The following is a 19630-nucleotide window of genomic DNA, read 5'->3' as shown; positions in this document are numbered from 1 at the left end:
TTTAGTTTCACTGCGGTTTTGCAGGAACATCAGTTACGCAGCCAAAGAAAAAACTGAACGAGTTGGAACAACACTTAAACATGCAGAGATGAAATGATGTCTGTGCAGATCCAGACATGATTGAGAACATGATGATGACAGCTGATAAAAGGACGTTCTTCTCACCTTTGGAAATATACTGCATTCATTATCTGCATGTGAAGTGAACTCTGAACACTCCTCCAGGACACCAAACTCCATGCTGCTCGAAATGGTTTCAACGGTGAGCTGCTGCAGATTTTAATTGGGGTGAATGTAAAACATAGTAAATCTGAGGTGGCCTAGTTAACTTGAACTGAATGAACAAAAAAAATGCCCCCAAAAAAATCAACATTTGTTTTGTATTTTAATGACCTTTGTAGATCAATTCCTCTACAAGTTTAGCTTTGTCAGTTTTTTCTAGGTCAACGGCAAAATCTTCAGTTTCCAAAAAACAGGGAAATATATTGATATTTGACAAAAAAACTCTTATGAATGAGTCAGACTTAAACTATGCTTCTGTTAGCCTAATGTAAAAAATACATATTTTTTAAACGGTGTTGGATTTGAAAGGTTCCCTCTTTGCCTTTCAAACATCTCGTAGATGCTTCCTCTATGTTTTCCATGGATCACTGAACATTGTAATTCTTTTCCAGTGTCAGTTTACTATAAGTGGTTACAAAAACTTCTACCCAACAGGCCGCACTCTTAATTCAGAGTTTTGCTAACACACTGCGGTGAAGAGAGACATGGACACATTGAGTTAATGCAGGAACATGATGCGGTCTGAAACTTCCCTCTGCACACTGGACTTGCATGCATCCACACAACTTATAATAAGAAGAAGTGTCCCTGGGCAAGACCCTGAACCCCAAATTGTGAGAGGTCACTGCTGCTATCGGTGTATGAGTGTGTGTGTGTGTGTGTGTGACATTGTGTTAATGAGACAAATAATGTATCTCAAGCACTTTGGAAAATAACCACTAAATAAGTGCAGTCGATCTACCTTCCATTTCTTAGAAATGAACATTATGTAAGGTATATGACTCGTAACTTTAACACAAATCTCTAGCTCTAAACTAGTGTCTGTAAGAAGTGTGGCCCCTAAAATGTCCCCACCCCAGACACCGTTTCTCTTTTTTCTTTCCTCATGAGTCATTCCTGGATGGACAAGAAAACACACAAATAAGCACACATTTAAAAAAAAACTTTCAACTCCTCTCAAATTCCCCCAGAAAAACCACCAGAGGCACTCCTGAGCATGATATATTTTGGGTGGTTTCCAAGTCATACAAGTCGCCGCCTTATTGAGTGAACAAACCCATTAAGTTTATGGCCTCTCTCTCCCCTCTCCCTCACTCAGCCTGAAATATACACTGATGCTGAAATAATACACTGCGTACCAGCCGGCTTTGGCAAGCAGCCGTTCCTGATGAGTCATCTAATGTATGCTTACTCAGGAGAAAACCATAATTGGGAAACACACAGACAACAGGTAGCCCTTTCAGTCGGAGTGCTGGGGGAGGGTGCCATTAACCCACTCTGTAAAGTATATTTGGTGTTTTCAAGGTTGTTGCGAGGAGAATGGGACGGGCATGAAAGAAGGTTGTTGTAGATGATTGTAAACCTGTTCAAGGGTGTAGGAGATGATATGTGTGTATGAGGGTACTGCAGAGTCCACTTTCAATGGGCTGCTTTAAAAGCTGACTCAGAGTGGTCAAAGGTTAACGATGAGGACACAATAACATTTTCAGTGTCATGCTTTCAATCAGCGATAGTTTAGTTTTGTAGTAATTCTAGTTTTTTCCCCTCATTTTGAAGGTATAAATGGTGTGCTCAGCCAAGATTAGCTCAGAGAGACATCAAACAACTCCCAACATCTGTATACAGTAGGTTTATGTTCAGCCCTCTAGTTGCTGTAGAAATTATACTGTGTTTGCCACGATGGCTCCATAACCTTAAGCAAGTAGTTGTTTTAACCCAAACTATGAATTATGCTTGTGCATTGACAAACGATGATATCTTTGCTGCAGACAGAGAAGAATGTCAACCCTCACGAGCTGATTGGTTGAACCATCAGTGACCATTGAAAGTACATTCATGTTCCTAAATGGGAATTATTTCACAATTGTCTCACAGATGCAGGGGTTCGTTTACACTGTCATTGAGGTGAAATTGATTTAGATTTTCTGATTCCTTCTGCCATACTTTTCATTGCTGTATGCCAAGCATGACACTGCCTTCTTTGTGGATAGGTAAAATAAGACACACACAAGCGCGTTACTCAGAATAAATCACAAGAAATACCACAAATGTACAGTTTTATGTGTGCTTAAATTTATATTTAAAATTAACAAGTTGGTTCAGTCCCATTTGAAGTAGCAACACATTATAATAATTGGGCCCCCAAACCAAATCCTGCTTACGTCCCCAAAAAGTCTAGTATCTGACCTGGTCACGACCAATCAAGACATAAATGTCTAGCAACAATTGTTTTTGAAGGCAGAAACTGTCATTCTTCTGACTGCAGGTACAATGTTTTTTAATGTTTTATTCTGGGGACATTGTTGGCTTAGATGTCTGTGGGTAGCAGCTCCTCTAAAAACTGATGAAATACACCTTTACACTCCATAGCTAGCTAGATGGTCTGACTTCACTATTTTGATATTACTGTAACCAATTAAACATATTACATTATACTTCTTGTAGGCCTACCATTGCGCCCACACTCATGACAGACTATGAGTGTGACTATTAGAATTATGCTATGTATTACTGTCATTATGTTGTAATAATTTACCTCAATATATTTGTAAACATAACATGTAATAAATGTTTGTTCATCATGGTTTTTATTTGTTACCCTTGATGGTCAATGTTAGGGGTGTTATGTCAATGTAAATGTACCGGTATGGCAATTTGTAATTTCAATGCTAAAAACCAATAAATATAATATAAAAACAAAAAAAAATATATATAAGAGAAGAATTAGGCTACCCTTGACATTGCACTGACTTCAGCTTCCCAAAGAGGAGGGGTGCAGAAAACTTTAGGCTTGGGACCCAAGTGATAAATGTAATCTGTCACCCTGGGACCCAGACTAATTAAAAGTAGTGCTCTTGACATGTGGGGGTGCTGGAGCAGCAGGGCCTGCGAGCTATTCCAGGACCTGAATCCTGACCCATTGTTTAAAAAATTGGGATACCCATCTTTTGGCTTGATTGCAGTTGACATGGGTATTGGGGCCACGATACAGTGTGTGTATCTCGTCCTCAGTCAGTCATATCACATAGTACACTCGCTCTCATTATATCACCAACACGCTGCCGAAAATGTTTTTTCACCTCGAATTTACATATTGATTGTATTTCCTGGAATGTGTGGGAGTGAAAATCAGCTGCAACCTATGTCATGGAAAAATAGTGTAATGTTGGCTGTTACCTGTGTGTGTGTGTGTGTGTGTGTGTGTGTGTGTGTGTGTGTGTGTGTGTGTGTGTGTGTGTGTGTGCAACTTACACTGAAATATTTTGTAAAATACTGTATGTACCCTAATAAACAAGACTGCCAAGAGTATTGGTCATTTCTGGTAGGCCTATGTAGATAACATTTGTGTTCTTTCTACCTGTCTAAATTTTCCAGTACAAAGCAGTGGAGACATAATAAACCAGAGGGATTAAGGAGCAGGAGATTATTCTTGTTTTCTGAAACATAATCATAACATTTTGGTGAACGTTTGTACAAGTACATTTTTCATAGATATTATGTTAACATTTTGGCCTAATAAGGATTTGCATTTCACACACACATATTTATAATCTAGAACTTTCATCTTGCAATTAATTCTACCACCTTTAATTTAAAAGATTAACTTTATCATTTAGACTCACCAATAGATAGTGTTGTGATTATTTTGATGCTGTTGTCTTATTTACTGTAGGTCAGTAGCAATGAATTCATTAGCTATCAATGTATTGAAATGTATGTGATTAATGATTAATGATGTGCTACATATAGCACCTTTGATCATGCATCAGTAGCATTTGCAGCTGTGTACCCCACCCATCCGCTGCACCCAGCAGATTAAATAAACTACTATTTGACCCAGATCTGGATGGCTCTTTGCTTCCTAAATAAACAAGGTGCATCTCATCAGACAGGAAACTGAATTAGCTCACATACAATTGTTTTTAAACAACCGTGGAGAGGGTCACAGTCTGTTTCCCAATGAGACACTATACCTGTGTTATGTGCATGAAAGGAGGGGAGGACAAACTCTGGGATGCTGCTGTTGCATTTGAACGTGTGCCAGAGAAATTCCTCCTCTGTGTCCTTCACCGCCTCATTTAACTTTGTGCAAAACAGCATCACACCCTATTTGTCTCCCTCTCTCTCTCTCTCTCTCTCTCAGTCTCTCTCTATCATCTCTCTCCACTTTCTGAGTGACACCTGATACAGCTGATAGGAGCATTTGTGCACCTGTCATCCTTGCCTGTGCGTGTGTGGTTTTACTTTAGTGTATGTATGTGTGTGTGTGTGTGTGTGTGTGTGTGTGTGTGTGTGTGTGTGCTTTGCAAGTCTGCGTGTTTGATATAAGTAGAATTGTCCCATTTGTTCATCCCAATGACCTTAATTTCAGTCTGCCTCCTGGCTCCGCATCCCTGTCTATTGACCAGACATTTTAGAAAATACTAAAAACGAAACAGAGTCATCTGATGTATGTCACCACAGGGGTGCAGCGGTAAAAGCAGGGAGTTTTCATGGGTAATGAAGATGGATTGTTTGTGAAAAGTGAAATGGACAGACTGTAGAGAAAGTAAGTGCAAGAAAATGTAGTCCAAGCTAACAGGCAGACAACTGTGATTTAGAATCAGTGGATGGTAATAGATTACACATTTATTGATCCAACACCCTCCTTCACTTTAAATATAGATTTTAGAGAAAAAAATGTGAAAGAAGGTAATTTACTTTCTGAGCGTTCCCTTTGGATCGCTGTGAGCAAATCAATCACTGGTGGAGAGATATTATCACTTACAGTAAAGAGCAACTACAGGCCTTCACTTTGAACCAAAGCTTCGGCTGCCAATTATTTTCACAGCTTTTAGTGGTGATGGTTGATGGATTGGGATTGAAATTGAACCAAGTGCTATAAACTGCAAGTTTTGGATGAGTTTTGAGCACAGTACTTCCTACATAAAGGAATCCAGTCACATGTCAATAAAAGTAAATGGGATAATTTAAGTTGTTTACCTTTGTTATACCGCTAAACATAAAGTTATAATTTTAGAATGATGTTGTTAAGGTGACTGAAAATATTTCAAAACGCTGTCCAATTTGCAGAGATATCTCCAAATATTAACTTTTTCATTTGAGCAATTGAATATTGTCAATATATTTTTATGGGGGATAAAAAAATAATTAATTAAAGTTGAAAACATTAGCCTATAATTGAAAGTTGATTTAGGCTACTTCACATTGTATGGTTGGACTTCTCTGATAACATAAAGCATCTCAATTGATTTTAGATTTTAGATTTTTATATAATCACCTGGTGGCCGTTTTCTACATTACAAGAGATTTGTATGTCCCATTTCAACACTATCTTACATAAACTAATGACAGAGGGAGAACTGGCAGGTGAAGGTTCAATGCCCATCCTCTCCTCTCCGAGGCGCAGTAATCATGCATTTTTCAGAGTAGGAAGTGCAGTTTGCGGTAACAGTGAATTGAAAGTACGCCATAAATATGGCGCCAAAAGAGTTTTCAAGCTGATGATAAGAGCTGATTTTCCTGTGTTGTCTTTTTTTTCTTCTTCTCGGGGGAGGGGGGAGAGGTTGCAAGACAAGACCCGCCTGTGCATTTGTGCAGAGCGGTGTGCACGTACAGCGGGTAAAGGAGTGGAAGCCAATGCAAGGCAGCAGCAAGTGAAGACTAGGGGATGTTTTATTTTTGAAGGAGGGACGTTGCGAAACTGGCTTGCAATCTTTTCTGACTCATCGTTTGGAAATAAGGCATCTTTTTTCTTTTTTTAAATTATTTTTTAACCCTCCTCCTTTTTGCTTGTACGTTCCCTCCTCCTGTACCGCTGGCACTGGAGAGGAAAACACAGTTGGGATTTTGACACCACGTTTGGGCTGCTTTTGCAAAATGCGACATGCTTTCCTGTGAGCGGTATGTTGTGCGCACCTCGCAGCCTGCTAAACCGTGAACAGCAACGGCGACACCGCTACTGTATTTGTTGCTGTTGACTTATAACGGCTGCAACTCCGTCTGCCTGCCACTTTGGGATTTTATTTCCGTTTTGGACTCGGTCGCCGGTCTTTTTGCAGAGCTGACGCGCTTGTCAACACGCACTGCGAGGGGAAGGGAAAGGAAAGGAGGGGAGGGGACGGGAAGGGACAGTCCTGTCACCCCAACGTGGATCCTGAGTCGGGGCTGTTCGGCAGCGCTGCTAGCTGCCTGCCAGGGCACAGACTGGGCACACTGAACTAGTGCTAAAACCTTCCACTGGAAGAACTACATGTGCCTGGCATGATCTCCTAATCTCTAGGAATCGCCCACCGTCCAGGAGCGAGGACGTATCTGCACCCAAAGCTGACTGCGATCAAGGTAACATTTAAAAAAATATTCGGATTTAAACGTTACAATTTTAAAAGTGGTAGTGTTGCAGGACCTCTGAAGTCCACTTTGCCGCTGCTGCTGCAAGTGCTATGCCAGTGCTAGGCTAGCAGCAGGGCAGCTTGGCACTGTACGCACTTTTGCAGTGGGCATGTCAGTCACAGTCAGCGGGCACAGGCACTGAACAGTGCCGTAAGCCTTGTACGCTGCATGTGGGTCAAGGAGGGGGCATGTGTTATGTGTCGCAGCCAGAGAAGGAAAGACAAATAACCCCAAATAAAAAAAATAATCCAGAGTGCTATGGACGTAGATGGATGAAATTACCGGGTAAACTTGGCCATGATGTTGTGCTGTAAACGTAACGTGAACGCGCCCCCGGTGGGAATCAAGTGTGCGAGCGAGTGGGTAGTAGTTGGAGAGAGTCCAAGTCAGAGTGGTTATTTTTGCGCGTAATTGCAATAAATAGGGTCATTTTGCAGCAGCGGAGCAAGGAATGCGAGTTGGAAGTTGCAGGCGAATGTGAAAGCAGGAAAAGCTGGAGAATACGGACGCTTACAAAAACGCATGTAAAGACACATGTGATGGGAGGATACATTGGATAAGGTGATGAAGTTGTGTGATGATTAGGTTGCATGCAGGGTGGTGGCACCAAACGTTCACAGTCCCTGGAGGATCTGCAGGTTCTTTCACTGCTTAGTGAAAAAAAGGGGGAGAGGAAACCAGGGGGAGCAGTAGGCCTACTGTTTTTTAGGAAGGCTAAGCACGCAACCACACACATACACACATCAAGGAATTAGAGCAACTCCTCTCTGCCTCCCTCTCCTGCTGCTGCTCTCCACTGTGCAGATCTAGCTGGCTTTAGAGGAGGGGGGAGTGGCTGTTGTTTACCTCCTCAAAGTCAGAGCCATGCCTGTATCTATGGGTTAGAGGAGTGTTGCATCCTTACCTGGGGTACAGAAAAACAACAATACAAGGACTTGACATGTGGATGCAGTGCTTGATGCCTGGAGTCAGAAAAGGATGATAAATTGGGTGTTAGTTTGCATCTGGTGGGATGTTTAGTGGCGCGTTGTGGCCATCTACTCTTCTTAATTGCCCAGAGAACCTCTAAAGAATTTACTGCCGATTGCATTAATGAAGGAGCAATTTATCTAGAGGTCTTTTGAGATTTTTCAGATGGCACACAAGAAGCTGGACTGGCTCTCACCTTCAATCAATTAAGCTGTGTTCGTCTGGGGACTTGTTAAATGTTCCCAGTTGTGACAGCAACCCCCTACCGCCACTCTACCCCTCCTCCCCCACTGCACACACACCACCACCATCATCTTCATCACCACCACACGCTTGAATTGTGCACACATACAACTGTGTGCCTCTCACTCGCTTTTAACACACACACACACACACACACACACACACACACACACACACACACACACACACACACACACACACACACACACACACACACACACACACACACACACACACACACACACACACACACACACACACACACACACACACACACACACACTCCTGCTGGTGATGAGTCATGGTGTGTGGGGGCATAACAACTCTATCTATCCCCCTCTCTCTCTGTCTTTCATATCTTTCCTGATGCAGTGCTATCTTGCTCTCTCTCGCTCTCTCTCTCTCTCTCACTCACCCCTCTCAGCACCATCTTCCCTCCCTCCCTCCCTCCCTCACTCCCTCCCCCCGGCTTGCCTCTCTCGCCTAGAGACAGTGGTTGTTTACAAGGCAAGTGAACAGGGATGAAAGCTGTTTTAATTTTCCATCAGTCTTCTCACGACAGCCCTCCAGCCAATCGACCATATTTCTATCCCTCCGTCCTTATTCCATCTTTGCGTCTCATCCATCTATCTTTTTTATCTCTTTTTCGTATTTCTTAACTCAACTCCCCATCGCTTCCCAGCCTTTTATCCAAGCCTCCATCCCTCCATCTTTTCCCTCATTATCTCTCGATCAAGGTCTCCCTGTGAATTTTCTCATCATCTGACTTAAGAGCAAAGCCCGGAGGAATGTGTATGTAATCTATATGCATCAACTGCCCCTGTACCGTGTACGTCATGTGAAACTCGAGCATTGAGCCTCACATGTGTACATTCGCACACGTGTATATGGGTCGGTGTGTAGCGTAGCTCCAGAGTTAAGCGCTGAGCTCTGATTGGCTGGGAAAGGGGGTAAGGACCCCCACGTGGTAGTGGTATCGCATTAGCAGTTACGTAGTGAAGAGGAGGAGGAGGAGGAGGAGGAGGGCTGTTGTTCATGAATGGAGCGTTGACGTCACGTTAACTGTATCCTCAATCCCTTTAACACTCGCACATGTGTGCATGCAGTGCACACACCCCCCCTTCCCCCATGTGCACAAATATGTATTTACACACTTTGCTAAAGAAGGCTGCAGGGCAAATGTGTGCGTGATTCAGAGAAACATGTCAGATAAGAAGGATGGGAACCAACTCAGCTGAAGGATGGTGTGTGTGTGTGTGTGTGTGTGTGTGTGTGTGTGTGTGTGTGTGTGTGTGTGTGTGTGTGTGTGTGTGTGTGTGTGTGTGTGTGTGTGTGTGTGTGTGTGTGTGTGTGTGTGTGTGTGTGTGTGTGTGTGTGTGTGTGTGTGTGTGTGTGTGTGTGTGTGTGTGTGTGTGTGTGTGTGTGTGTGTGTGTGTGTGTGTGTGTGTGTGTGGGGCTGCCTGCAAGCGGGATGGCTAGCTGTCGTGTCACTAGTGCTCTGCTCTGCTTACTAACTAAATAACCAGCATGATGACCATAAGGGTATAACTCTAGTAGCTGAGGTGTGTGTGTGTTTTCTTGTTTGAGTGTTGCTCGGTAATGTGATTTTCAGACAGAAGCCCGAGATTGGATTTGTTTTGGATGTTAAAAAAAAATTTAAAATTATTTGAGACTTTTCTTCTGTTAATGAATGCAGAAAACATTGAATGTAAGAAATACAATAAACATATATTTTTTAGACTAGATGGATCTTTAATAAAGGAAGTTAGTTTATTGTACTGCAGTTAAAACATACATTATTATATACAACATTAAATGTTTAAATGCTTTTAAATAACTCATGTATGTTAAGGAAACACATGACACAAACTAAAAACGCTAAAAAATAAGAACACTTGCCAATGCTTTTAGGATCAGTTCATATTGGTGGTTGCTAGGACCAGACAGTTTAGTAAAATGTTGGCTTATAAACAACACTTACAGATTTTGGTCTATACTTGGTGTTCATTCATATGTCTACATTTTGTTGTGACTTTGTGGTTTTACTCTGCTTTTCTCTCGTGCTTTTCTCATGTCTTATGTTTAGCAACATGAAACCAATCATGTGGTGGATTAGACGCTGCAAGCATGTTGTGTCCATTAGCCTGTGTGTGTGTGTGTGTGTGTGTGTGTGTGTGTGTGTGTGTGTGTGTGTGTGTGTGTGTGTGTGTGTGTGTGTGTGTGTGTGTGTGTGTGTGTGTGTGTGTGTGTGTGTGTGTGTGTGTGTGTGTGTGTGTGTGTGTGTCCCTGTTCTCAGTAGATGACCCTGCTGTGGCCTGGAACCTCATTACTGGATTGTTGAGTATGTGTATGTACTAACATGCTGTTCAGTGGGCAGGAGATGACGTCAGACCACAAGGGGAGAGGGAGAGTTTTTTTTTTTTTTTTTAGATTTTTTTTCCCCCTGTGCCACTGTGACTCAGCATGGTTATTAAGGGATAATTGCACAATCTGAACACCTGCACACATCACTTGTGAGGAAGGAAATGGGTATACATAGTTCACAGAGACTTTTATAGGAGTAATTGGAATGTGCTTCATAAATTTTTGTCCTGAAAAACCTGTCCCTCGCTGACTGGTGCAGCAGATGGTTGTTCAGCTAAAATTAAATGAATGATCCATCTTTTTGTTATGGTTCACTATGAAGTCTATGTTTTTACCTCAAAGTTGAAGGCATATCATTAGAGCATACCAAGCTTATGTTTTATTTCATTTATGCTTATTTCATGCGTTTTAATTTAATTAATGAGAAGTAAACCGCCCAAAAACTACTTTAGGATACATTTTATATCCGTTAACCATTAGAATAGGTCTATTCTCTCTGTCTGTCTTATACCTCATTCTCTTCTTTAAGGGTGAAATAAAAAGTGTGAGGGCTGTAAGCACAGTGATGGACAGGCTGACAGATGCTGCCTGAGCTCATGATGGGAAGAGTTTCAGGTGTGTGTGTGTGTGTGTGTGTGTGTGTGTGTGTGTGTGTGTGTGTGTGTGTGTGTGTGTGTGTGTGTGTGTGTGTGTGTGTGTGTGTGTGTGTGTGTGTGTGTGTGTGTGTGTGTGTGTGTGTGTGTGTGTGTGAGGAGAGTAAACAACAGATCAAAACATTATGCAAGACCTTCCTTCCTTTGCTGTTTGAACATCCTGTGATCCAAGATGGAAATAGGCCCCATGATTCACAGTGCCATCTTTGCAGATTTCCTTTTGTGCTGCTGAATGTTAATTTAAAATCACAATATATTGCCGGATCGTTTCTTTTAAATATATCACAGGCCTCCTATAGCAAATGGGAAGAAGAGGGATAGAGGGATAAGTAGAAGTAAACAAATGAGGGGACAAGGAAGGTAAGGCCAGCAGCAGGGACAGAAGGTGAAGGAGAGGAGGAGATGTAGGGAGAGCAGAATGAAAGACGGAGGAGGGGAGGGGCAGGTACATAAACAGGGAGGTGGTTGTTGGTGACGCTGGCAGTGAAGGGCACAGTGCTCATCCTCCATCTCTCTCTCTCTCTCTCTCTCTCTCCCTCCCTCTGTTCCAGGAGCTAATGAACTCCTGATGGCAGGGGAGAAGGGGGACAATGGATCAATCTTCCATTTCTCTCTCTGTATCTTTCTCACTCCCTCCCACCTGTCCTCCCCTATTTGCTCTTTCCCCTCCTGGCTTTTTTGGCTTGGTCCCAACCTCGCTGGCAACGACTCACCTCCTTCGTTATTTGTCAGCAGATTTTTGGAGACGGAGCGGGAGGCTCAGTTAGAAAATTATTTGGACCTCAGCCTACTCTCTTTTTTCTTTGAATTAATTTTCTCTCTCTCTCTTTTCTGTTTTTTGCTGCTCTCTCATTCCCGCTCCCATGATGCAGCGGCAGCAGCAGGAGCGGTGGCAGCATCAATAAATATTGCGTTAATGTTCTGGTGGCTGGAGCCAGCAAGGTGATAAAGGAAATCTATTTGATTTCTGTGGCTCGTTTGTTTGGCCCAATGCCTCTCCTCCAGTTGCTGGGCATACGTGTGTATGTCCTCGTTGTGTACCTATTTGTGTGTGCTTCTATGGCTTATAGGACATAGAGTTTCTTCCTTAATTCCCTTATTTTCCTCTTTCCTTACATTCAGTTCACTCTCTCTTTCATGAAGTTGCTGACACTGTAGTATTGGGACAAACTCCTTTAATAAAGAACACAATCCGTATTCATTATACTCAGCACTCAAAGTATTCAAACTGTTGAGAGGCAGATACTGTGAAATAGTTTCCCTATGAAGTGTCCTCCTAGTGTAATAATAGGAAGCCACTTATGGCAATGATATGCATAAAACCAACTTGTTTGTATGACGTGTGGTCTGAACACTTCTTGTGACAAACTTGTTCCTAATAGCTGAATAAGATGGATGGACAAAAAGCCACTTGATATAGAGAGGGGCGAAATGCAATAACAGTTAAAACGGGGATAATGGTGCACATGTTTGAACAGTCTGGCTTTAGAGGCATTCATAAAGAGATGTTCAGCCCTGTTTAATACACTGGCTTCATTGCTTTGCTTTGATTGAAAGATTCAAATCCAAAGGTGGAACCGTATGCTACCTGAACTAAATAGCAACATAAGCCCCTTTTACACAGAGATTGCGGCATATTGACGGAACAACATCACTCCAATATGCCGGCTTTGCTTGCTTCTGTGTTATTTACACAGAACCAAGCAACGCCGGCCTGCTGGCGCATCAGTAGTCCCTTTTACACAGCGCTCCGGAATGAAAGAGGTGCTTGTAAACAGCGTCAGGTGTGACGTAAACATTTAGCGCCGCGCCGGTCAGCTGCTTTACAACAACAACAATGGCCGGTGAATTGAGAGCAGAAGTGCTGGAGCTTGCAGTAAGAGGGCCGTATTTTACTGTCCCCACGATGTGCCAGTTGATCTCGCTACGCGCTGAGTCCAACATCACTGGGACAGTTAACCAAACTGACTAAATCAATACGACCGCTTCACCTCTGTGTGTGTGTGTGTGACAGGTTGGTTGTGAGCGAGTCTCTTTGTGAGGGCAGCGATCTGCCAATCAGACATACACATACACACAGTGTGTGAAGTCACGTTACTGTAGACAGAAATAAAGTGTGGATATACGCTTAGACTTAGGATAATAATAGCGGCGGCGGAATGTGTTAGCAAAACAGTAGCTCTGTGGCTAACAGCTGAGCCGGAGCCTTCAGTCAGCTGAAGCAGACAGTCTAGCGGGGCGAGCAGACTATTCCCCGTTACTAGGTCGACCTTCAAGCTGAACAAGAGCCCTCCGCTGCGCGTCGGGCTCCTGCTTCAGCTTGTCGGTCTTTATTTCTAGCAAGTGACCCGTTCGCTATACTTTATCCCTTACTTAGCCTAGCCTAGCTTTCCATTGTACAACTTCTCCTGGGCAGAAATAGACTCATACACTCTGCAAAATGAAGCGCGGGGGTTTGGATTGAACAACGGACCTTATGATCAGCTAGATTATACACCGTTCCTTTTATTTGGTGATTTTTACGGGACATCAGGCCGCCGTGGTTAATGTTAAACACACGTCCTTCAACTGCTAACATGGTCGCATGTTTAGAACGTAGACTATGGAACGTCAAACGCCCCCCTGTTCCGCAACAACAAGCTGGAGCATTTAAACAGAGAGGCGGAACTGATCGTGTCGGGAATCTTACTACCCCCCGAGGTAGTAAAATTCCCGGAACGATCACTCGCACCTTTCTTCCCTCGTTCCGCAACTGTCGCATTTACACAGCTGGGGGGAGGGCCGAAAGGCCGGCATATTCCCGGCTTTCACTGGCTGTGTAAAAGGGGCTATAGATGCCACCAAAATAAAACCTGTTTGAATGTTTTTGAATTATACAAAATTAGTCAAGGAGTGATTGATAGTACTGTCTGTATGTCAGTAGAGATACAAAATACACTGAAATCAGGTTAAGTTACTATTCCCCTCCCCCTGCCTGAAACACTGAAATGTTACAAGACGTTTAATTTGGAAAGAATAACGTTTTCAGTTTCCTTTAAGGACCAAGCTAGGTTCTTAGCATCATTAGCTTTCTTCATTTTAACCACACTACAGCTAGCACTATGCACTTATTCTTTGTTTCTGTGTTATTTTACACTTCACTTAGGTTTGCTTTGCTCCCCCTGAGAGCAATACCAGTAAACTAATTCACTTTACGGAGACAACAGTCCTCTGTGTTTGACATAAGGAGCAAGCTTTCTTCCATCCAGCTGATCCCCATGGAGTATTCAGCAGGGAGGACCACAGGGGAGAGGGCTGATGGGAATGGTGATGGTGATATCAGCATCAGAGAGTGACTCATGACTGCTTTTAAGTGGCTGCAAGCCTTCCAGTCAGTCAGGAGATGTTTGCCTGTGTTTGTGTTTGTGTGTTGAATGATGGATTTCTGCTGAGTCTATCCATATACTGAGCTAGAGAAAAGTGTGTTTGTGTGTTTCTAGCTTTCATGATTGGCTGCGTGATCCGATTGCTGTCTCTTCATTCTTGCACACCTGTTAGCATGGACCTGATGAGGATGTTTGATGTGTGTGATGTGTGGCAAATGTGTTTTCTTTTTCTTGCATCTGTACAGTGTGTGTGTGTGTGTGTGTGTGTGTGTGTGTGTGTGTGTGTGTGTGTGTGTGTGTGTGTGTGTGTGTGCGCGCGCACACACTGCACACATGTCTGTCTTTGTGTGTGAACGTGTGTTTGATGTTGAGGTAAATTCTGGCTACCCGACATCACACATGTGCACACAGAACAAATTCAAAGGCGCAGACCCTGACATTTTGATTCTTTCAGCTCATTCATAATAGTTGCCCTATTTCCTCATGCCTGTATTTCTCTCTCTCCCTATATCTCCCTCTCTCATCCATCTCTTTCTCTGTTCTCTTTATTCCTCTGTCTTTTCTCTCCGTGGTCTCTCAACCTCACTTTATACATCTTTGTGATTCTTTTCTTTGGTGCTTTTTACGTCTCTACCTGTCAAACTCTTCTGTGTGAACCTCTCTCTTTTGCCTACCTTCTCTCTAGCGGCTCTGTCCAAAAATAACTGTGTGTGACTGTGTGTGTGTGTGTGTGTGGGGGGGGGGGGGGGGGGGGGGGGGGAGAGTGTGGGAGATGTGTTGGAGAGGAGACTGAAGGAAGGAGAGTGAAAATAGATTTGTTTGTGTGTCTATGTTGCTATCCTCCCTGCATGCCTTCTAGCTGTTGCTGTCCTGCTTGTACACAGAGCATTAGCAACACACACACACACACACACACACACACACACACACACACACACACACACACACACACACACACACACACACACACACACACACACGTTAATATCAGAATCACAGTGACAAACGCAAATAAACACACATAATAAATGCACTGATGTATAAATCTCCCAACGCACACACACAGATGCAGCATTGCCTCAGAGAGATGGCTTATTATGAAGCAATTTATATGCAAAAATCCTTTATCAAAGTGACCGACCTCTGCCTCCTCAAGGAGCTCCAGTTGTGTATGTGTAATAGTGTGCATGCTTATTCGCTTTACTTCCACAGATTGTTGTTGTTGTTGTATGTATAATGGCTACGGAGAACCTTCAACATCTGTACTATTGATTTTTAATTCTTGTTGTGCATTATATATAGTATTAACTTATGTGTAGCTTCATCTGTGTGTGTGTGTGTGTGTGTATCCAGATGTTACAGCAGTCATTTAATGTCTTGACAGCCTGACTGCTTACTCATCTCTAGAGAGCTGTGTGTGTGTGTGTATATACTGTATGTGTGTATGTACGTGTGTGTGTTGCCTTCTGGGCCTCTGCATCTACTGTCTCTTAATAATAGATCACCATCATGGCAAGTGGCAACCGTTGTAGTGTACTACTGACCTTAAGTGCTGCAAAGTGCTGAAGAAAGACACCAAAACCCCAACAATGTTTCTGCTTTAGTAAATGCACTGTCATCTATGGGGCTGACTGAGGGAGAGGGCAGGGAGACAGACAGATGGCAGGCAGAATGATTAGAAGGGAAGAAAGGCAAAGAGTCAAGCAGTCAGACAGACAGAAAGACAGATGGCAAGCTTACAGGCAGACAGACGGCAGGACAGAATGACAAATGGGACGCAGCCAGTCACACGGATTTGGAAGCTTGAAGACAGACAGAGAGACAGACAAAAAGGTCCTGATTGATGAATTGAATAAACTTTGACATGTCGCTACAAATACTTCACTCTGATGTGGATTGATTTACAGAGTCATAGTTGAATCTACTGCTAAATTAGCTGAATAATCGATTAGTCAATCGACATGCGTTAATTGCTAACACAATAGATGATAGATTAAATCATTTATGAAGAAAACTACCAAATGTACGCTAATTGTAGCTTCTTTTATGTGTGAATTTGCTGCTTTTTTCTCTCATCTGTGTAGCTGGAATATCTTTTGGGTTTTGGACCATTACACATTCTATAGATCAAATGTTAAATGGATTAATTGGAAAAAAACACTTGAATTACAAATTGCGAGAAAATCAAGGCTCGAAACACAAGTCAAGAAGGCTTTATTAAATGTGCTTTTCCAGTGTTTATATATTTTCTTGCCATCCATTATGATTGATTGGGGTTTTATCAGAGGATGAAATGTTAGTAATAGTTCATATAATCACGTCACAGCTGACTTTGATTACTGAGAGAAAGTTTCAGGTTTCCTCAGCTTGACTGGTGTTGTTCTCACCTGCCCAAATGAGCAAAACTAAAAGGAAGAAGTGTGTGAATAAGCTGTTACAAACATGCTAGGACTGTGAGCACACCCTGAAACAGCCATGCATCAAGTACACATTTTTAGTCTTTGAGCAGTAACAGCTGTTCTCACCCGACTTTTTCCTCCAACATCTAAACTGTGTTTCTATGCTGAATCGTCCCTACTTAAATAGCACAAGGGTGTGTTACGGATCCTGTGATATGCTAAAATAGCTGACAGTTTGTTTTCTTTCCCACCTGCAGTTTGATGTCCAGATACGTCTGTTTTCTCAGACCTGAACTGTTGCACATTTCAGAGAACCGTCCCCTTTAAACACTCAGTCAGACAAAGTGCTCTCGGCAGTGTCATAGGCAGCCAATTAATTAGCTCCCCAAGCGGTCTGACTTTCCCAGCATGCATTAGTCAACCTTCTCACTGTTTGTCTTATTGTAAATGGTTTGGGCTGACACTAAGCTATGCACAGAAAATGTGGCTTACACTAGCTGATAGCAGTCAAAGGAGTGCTGGAGGTGGCTCTCTGAGCTCAATGGAACCCGTATAGTCTGTTGCCACGTTTACATTTCAGGGTTGAGTTTAAGATACAGTATTTATGTTTATGCTTTTATTTTTTACTTTTATTTTGTTTGTGGCAAGTCAATGTGCAGGAATGTTGCCCATAGGCATTAAATAGATTATGTGGAGCTCAAATGTTATTTTGGTAGATGCTTTGAAATGATTCGGACTATAACTAGGACTGAAATTACTCATACTTTGTGTTTTTTATTTAGTGATGGTCCATCACTAAATAAAAAAACACGAAGTATGAGTAATTCCAGGGCTGCACAATATGGACAAAACTTCATATCCCGATATTTTTAGGCTTAATGGCGATGTACAATACATATCTCGATATATACAGTGTCGTGCGAAAGTTTGTGAACCCCTTGAGCCTTTTGGAATTGTATTTATTTTAACTATTAATAATTCATTTTTTTCAATACCAGTATTTTTTATATGAAATAATAGATGTTTGTTTATCAATTCAACATTTTTCTTTTCCAGAAATCAATTGTTAAAACAGTTAAAACAAATTATTTGACAAATGTTGTATGTGCAAAAGTTTGTGAACCCTAAGCTGCATTGCTTAAATCGAGCAAGGTAAACACAATCAGGTGGGCCAAATTGATTGATGAAATAGACCAATGTAATGAGAGATCTTTAGGGAAGAAATTGGGCGCCACTAGATAAAACAAAGATAAAACCTGGTCAGTTTAGGCCCACCAAACTGAACCCATACAGGTCAGAGATGCTAAAAGGGAAATAAATCTCAGAAGATCTCAGGAATAGACTTGTGATGCTGCACATTTGTCTAGGGACAGCTATAAATTAATTAAAAAAAAGTTTGAGCTCCATCGGTCCACCGTGAGGCAAATCATCTACAAATGGAGAGCATTACGAGTGACTAGACATCTGCCTAGAAGTGGACTCCAGATGTAATGTTTGGGTTGGCTTTTACCTGAAAAATCCCTTTTTTCTTGTGGCGCTTGAGGATATTTTTGAAGGAAGTCCACTTCTAGGCCTTTCACACCGCCGCAAAATCGGAGCTAGTTCTGGGCTTGTTCGGAGTTAGAGCCAGTGTTTTGGTTTCACACCGCCAGAGAGCCTGCTCCGGGCCGTAAAAACCGGGGGAACTCATACCCCAGGATTGAGCAGGGTTTGATAAGAACTGCTTGCGCGAACGGTTGGGGGAGGGATTATCCTGACCAACCAGAGCAACTCAAACCTCATGCCCGCCATATTTAAAAACACCGCTACTACGAGACGTAAACATAACATAATTACCGAACGTAGCGATCAAATTGACCGGCGAGAATACGCTGTATGGGTCCTGTTTGCTTAAGAAAGCAAAGCGAGAGCCAACAAGTGTAAAAATAAGACGTATTCGCCGCTGTTGTTGTGCTTAAAGCTAGCGGTAGCTTTAGCGTTAGCCACAAGAGCAGCGGCGTCGGGTGACGTACACACACGTTTACAGTGACGTCATGACGTTGCTCTCTTGCCGGCTCCATGGCTGTCTCCGGTCGATGTGAAACCAACCGGTTCATAACTGGGATAAGGCTGTAACCAGTTTTGAACTGACCCCAACACCAGCCTGGAACTGACTCTTGGTTCATTTTGGTGTGAAAGGCCTATTCTAGGCAGATATTAAGTCACTCTTAAAGCTCTCCATTTGTAGATGATTTGCCTCACGGTGGGCCGATGGAGCTCAAACTTTTTTATACGAATGTATAGCTGTCCCCAGACAAATGTGCAACATCAAAACTCTATTCCTGAGATCCTCTGAGATTGTTTCCCCTTTGAGCATGTCTGACCTGTATGGGTTCAGTTTGGTGGGCCTAAACTGACCTGGTTTTATCTTTATTTTATCTAGTGGCGCCCAATTTCTTCCCTCAAGATCTCTCATTACATTGGTCTATTTCATCAATCAGTTTGGCCCACCTGATTGTATTTACCTTGCTCGATTTAAGCAATGCAGCTTAGGGTTCACAAACTTTTGCACATACAACATTTGTCAAATTATTTGTTTTATCTATTTTAACAATTGATTTCTGGAAAAGAAAAATGTTGAATTGATAAACAAACATCTGTTATTTCATATAAAAAATACTGGTATTGAAAAAAATGAATTAATAATGGTTAAAATAAATAAAATTCCAAAAGGCTCAAGGGGTTCACAAACTTTCGCACGACACTGTATAGCTATTGAAGAAAAACATATAGATTTTCAAATCTGCTTAAGCACTAATATAACATTTCAAGAGGTGTGTCCTGTATTTTCTTGAAACGCTGGGCATCATCATGTGGAAGCTATTTAGTAATATATTTGTTTAATATAAATGAATTAAACCTACACATAAGACAATCAAAATGAGTCCGATACATCAGCCATGACATTTAGTATAATATTTCA

At 42.2% G+C, this 19630-nt stretch overlaps 1 protein-coding gene across 1 annotated transcript in view; it reads left to right on the top strand.

Annotated features, from left to right (window-relative positions):
- Window positions 1-6381: 6381 nt before the first annotated feature.
- Window positions 6382-19630, top strand: part of jade2 (jade family PHD finger 2) — a 169075-nt gene continuing 155826 nt past the window's right edge. Inside the window, exon 1 of the mRNA XM_080040454.1 lies at window positions 6382-6624. The gene's annotated coding sequence lies outside the window, so the exon portion shown is untranslated. The remainder of the gene's footprint in view (window positions 6625-19630) is intronic.

Source organism: Ammodytes marinus, assembly GCF_949987685.1.
Source record: "Ammodytes marinus genome assembly, chromosome: 14".
In the NCBI taxonomy this organism is placed as follows: Eukaryota; Metazoa; Chordata; class Actinopteri; order Uranoscopiformes; family Ammodytidae; genus Ammodytes; species Ammodytes marinus.
The sequence above is the reverse complement of the archived record's forward strand: the minus strand, read 5'-3'. Positions and strand labels throughout refer to the sequence as shown.